Source organism: Mandrillus leucophaeus, unplaced genomic scaffold (assembly GCF_000951045.1).
Source record: "Mandrillus leucophaeus isolate KB7577 unplaced genomic scaffold, Mleu.le_1.0 Scaffold1374, whole genome shotgun sequence".
Taxonomy (NCBI): Eukaryota; Metazoa; Chordata; class Mammalia; order Primates; family Cercopithecidae; genus Mandrillus; species Mandrillus leucophaeus.
Genome location: NW_012101337.1, coordinates 523,686 through 528,339, shown reverse-complemented (window position 1 = coordinate 528,339; position 4,654 = coordinate 523,686). Strand labels below are relative to the sequence as shown.

The window sequence follows — 4,654 nt, the reverse complement described above, 5'->3', positions numbered from 1 at the left end:
AGCAATAGGCTGTGCGGAGAGGCCAGCACCATCTCTGCTGTTTGGTCAACACAGCTGTTACAGCCTGCGGACCCTGGAGAGTCCAAATGATCTGGACTAGAAAGGGTCCCCCCAGTAGCACAACACAGCGGCTTTGCAAGATAGTGACCAGATTGCTTCTTTAAGTGGAGCTCAGATCCATTCCTCCTCACTGGGTGGGACCTCCCAGCCAGGCCCTCCAGCCATGACCTGACAGAGCTCTTACCTTTCTTACCTGTCCTTGGGACAAAGTGTCCAGGAGAGGGGAGGGCTGCTACCTGGGCAGAGGCAGTTCCCTAACATGACACAGCCGTTTTTTAAGGCATGGCCAGACTGATTCTGTAAGCAGAACCCCCAATCCACTTCTCCTTGTGGGGCGGGTCCTCCCAGCCAGAGCCTCTAGTCACCACCCATGTTCTATGGGCCGAAAGAGCTCCAATTTCTCCCTGGGATGGAGTGCCTGAGGAGTGGGGCAGGCTGCCACCTTAGCCGTTCGGGCTCCTCAGTCAGTTCAGCCAGTGGGGTTTGCAGGTTTGCAGAGCCCAGATCAAATGGTGGCTAAAGGGATCACCAACACAGCAGAGCTGCTATAACAAAAAGCAGCCAAACTGTTGCTTTAAGTGGGTCCCTGATCCCATTCCTCCTAACCGAGTGAAACCTCCCAACTGGGGTCTCCAACCACCTCCTACAGGCACGTTCAGGTGGCAACAGGTCAGTATCCTCCTGGGATGGCGCTTCCAGACATCTTTGCTGTTTTATAGCCTTCACTGGTGATACCTCCAGGTACAGGAAGAACCAGAGCAAATGGGGTTTGGAGTGGACCTCCAGCAAACTGCAGCAGCCCTACAGAAGCGTGACCAGATTATTAAAAGAAAAACAGAAAACAACAACAAAGAAAAACCACAAAATACCTACCCAAAGGTCAGCAACCTCCAAGATCAAACGTAGATAAGCCCACAAAGATGAGAAAGAATCAATGCAAAAACACTGAAAACTCAAAAGGTCAGAGTGTCCTTTTCCTCCAAATGACCACAACATCTTTCAAGCAAGGGCTCAGAACTGGGCTGACACTGAGATGGCTGAAATGACAGAAGTAGGCTTCAGAAGGTGGGTAATAATGAAGTTCACTGAGCTAAAAGAACATGTTTTAACCCAATGCAAAGTAGCTGAGAATCATGGTAAAACTATGCAGGAGGTGATAACCAGAATAGCCACTTTAGAGAGGAAGACAAATGACCTGATGGAGTTAAAAAACACGACACGAGAACTTCACAATGCAATCACAAGAATTAATAGCGGAACAGACCAAGGAGAGGAAAGAATCTCAGAGCTGGAAGACTGGCTTTCTGAATTAAGACAAGCAGACGAGACTAGAGAAAAAAGAAGGAAATGGAATGAACAAAACCTCTGAGAAATATGGGATTATGTAAACAGACTGAATCTACAACTGATTGGGTTACCTAAAAGTGATGAGGAGAGTTGGAACCAAGTTGAAAAACGTACTTCAGGATACCATTCAGGAGAACTTCCCCAACTTACCAAGACAGGCCAACATTCAAATTCAGGAAATGCAGAGAACCCCAGTAAGATACTCCATGAGAAGATCATCCCCAAAACACATAATCATCAGATTCTCCAAAGTCAAAATGAAAGAAAAAATATTAAGAGCAGCCAGAGAGAAGGGCCAGGTCACCTACAAGGGGAAGCCCATCAGACTAACGGACCCCTCAATGGAAATCCTACAAACCAGAAGAGACTGGGGATCAATATTCAACATTCTTAAAGAATTTCCATCCCAGAATGTCATATTGGGCCAAACTAAGCTTCATAAGTAAAGGAGAAATAAGATCCTTTTCAGACAAGCAAATGCTGAGGGAATTCATCATCATCAGGCCTGCCTTGCAAGAGCTCCTGAAGGAAGCACTAAATATGGAAAGGAAAAACAGTCACCAGTCGCTACAAAAACACACTGAAGTACACAGACCAGCCCCAATGAAGCAAGCATATAAACAAGTCTGCAAAATAACCAGTTAGCATGATGACAGAATCAAATCCACACATAACAATTCTATCTTTAAATGTAAATAGACTAACTGCCCCAATTAAAAGACACAGAATGGCAAGCTGGATAAAGAATCAAGACCCATTGGTATGCTATCTTCAAGGGACCCATCTCACATGCAAAGACACACATAGGCTCAAAATAAAGAGACTGGAGACAATTTACTAAGCAAATGGGAAACAGAACGAAGCAGGGGTTGCAATCCTAGTTTTCGATAAAACACTTTAAACCAACAAAGATCAAGAAAGACAAAGAAGGGCATGACGTAATGGTAAAGCGTTCAATTCCACAAGAACAGCTGACTAATCTAAATATATATGTGCCCAATACTGGAGCACCCAGATTCATAAAGCAAGTTCTTAGAGATCTTCAACGAGACTTAGACTCCCACGCAATAATAGTGGGAGACTTCAACATCCCTACTGAAAATATTAGATCACAGAGAAAGACAATTAAAAGATATTCAGGACCTGAACTCAGCTCTGGATAAAGTAGACCTGACAAATACCTATAGAACTCTCCACCCAAAAACAACAGAATATACATTATTCTCATCGCTGCACGGCACTTCATTGAGTAAAACTGATCATGTAATCGGAAGCAAAACACTCCTCAGCAAATGCAAAAGAACTGAAAAAATAACAAACAGTCTCTCAGACCACAGCGCAACCAAATCAGAACTCAAGATTAAGAAATTCACTCAAAATCGCACAACTAACTACATGGAAACTGAACAACCTGCTACCGAATCACTCTTGGGTAAATAATGAAATTAAGGCAGAAATCGAGAATTTCTTTGAAACTAATGAGAACAAAGATACAACGTACCAGAATCTCTGGGATGTAGCTAAAGCAGTGTTAAGCGGGGAATTTATAGCACTAAATGCCCACATCTAGAAGCTAGAAAGATCTCAAGTTAACAACCTAACAATACAACTAAAAGAATTAGAGGACCAAGGACAAACAGACCGCAAAGCTAGTAGTAGACAAGAAATAGTATCAGAGCTGAACTGAAGTAGAGAGAAGAAAAACTCTTCCAAAAACAAAACAAAACAAAACAAAACAAAAACCAATGAATCCAGGAGTTGGTTTTTTTTTTTTTTTTGAAATTAATAAGATAGACCACTAGCTAGGCTAATAAAGAAGAGAGAACAGAAGCATTCCGCCGCCGGCTTTGCTATGGCGGTTATTCCCCCAGATTCCTGGCAGCCACCCAACGTTTACTTGGAGACCAGCATGGGAATCATTGTGCTGGAGCTGTACTGGAAGCATGCTCCAAAGACCTGTAAGAACTTTGCTGAGGTGGCTCGTCGAGGTTACTACAATGGCACAAAATTCCGCAGAATTATCAAAGACTTCATGATCCAAGGAGGTGACCCAACAGAGACAGGTCAAGGTGGTGCATCTATCTATGGCAAACAGTTTGAAGATGAACTTCATCCAGACTTGAAGTTCATGGGGGCTGGAATTCTCACAATGGCCAATGCGGGGCCAGACACCAATGGCAGCCAGTTCTTTGTGACCCTTGCCCCCACCCAGTGGCTCGATGGCAAACACACCATTATTGGCCGAGTGTGCCAGAGCATAGGAATGGTGAATCACGTGGGAATGGTAGAAACAAACTCCCAGGACCGCCCTGTGGATGATGTGAAGATCACTAAGGCATACCCTTCTGGGTAGACTTGCTACCCTCTTGAGCAGCTCTTCTGAGATAGCCCCAGTGGACCAGCTTCCAAATGACATAGAATGACATGTAATGCTAAATTTCATTTTGGCTTTGCAAATCATGAAGCTTAGGAGGCCTGGGGTCTTGGGTGAGTTAGAGATGGAAGTACATTTTAATAGGATGCTTCTTTTCTCTTCCCCTAGTGCCTACGTTGCCAGAGCATTTGCACAAATGCCCCTGTTTAGGTGACTACTTACTACACATGACTCATAATGCTGCTTCTTGTGCATGTCTGCTCTGATATACTTCGAACAATGTAGCAGACACTGTCATTTCTCAGTGGTTTTGCCTAACCAAACTTCTTCCTAAGCAGATTTGTATTCTGGCCTATACTGCAGTCCTTGATTGTTGACAGCCACAGAATTCCAAACCAAGTAGTGTCTATCAGCCCTTTTAACTGTGCACACCCTATTTCAGTCTTACATTTGTTATTCTAGGAAATGTATGCATCTCTCTATATATTTTCCCTCTAAAAACCAGAACATCAACACTGCTGTTTCTGACACTTCAGACATCCCACGCAAAGCCACATTGAATTTTTGCCAAATAAAAAATGCATCCAACAATCAAGTTTCTAAGAAGGTGTCAAGTGGGGAATAATAATGTATAATAATCAGGAAATTAATTTATTAAAAGGAAGCAGAAGCATTGACCATCTTTTTCCCAGAGAAGAGGAGAAATCTGTAGTGAGCAAAGGACAGACCATGAATCCTCCTTAAGAAGTAGTCCTCCCAGAAAGGAGAAGTGCCACTCAAGTTCTTTTAACCCAAGACTTTAGAGAAATTAGGTCCGAGATTTTTATATGTTCAGTTGTTTATGTATAAAAATAACTTTCTGGATTTTGTGGG

General features: G+C 43.2%; 1 pseudogene across 1 annotated transcript; it reads left to right on the top strand.

Annotated features, from left to right (window-relative positions):
• Nucleotides 1–3,239: 3,239 nt before the first annotated feature.
• On the top strand, nucleotides 3,240–4,177 carry LOC105534659 (annotated as a pseudogene). The gene has a single exon (XR_001005308.1). The product of XR_001005308.1 is annotated as a peptidyl-prolyl cis-trans isomerase-like 1 pseudogene (transcript).
• The last annotated feature ends 477 nt before the right edge of the window (nucleotides 4,178–4,654 follow it).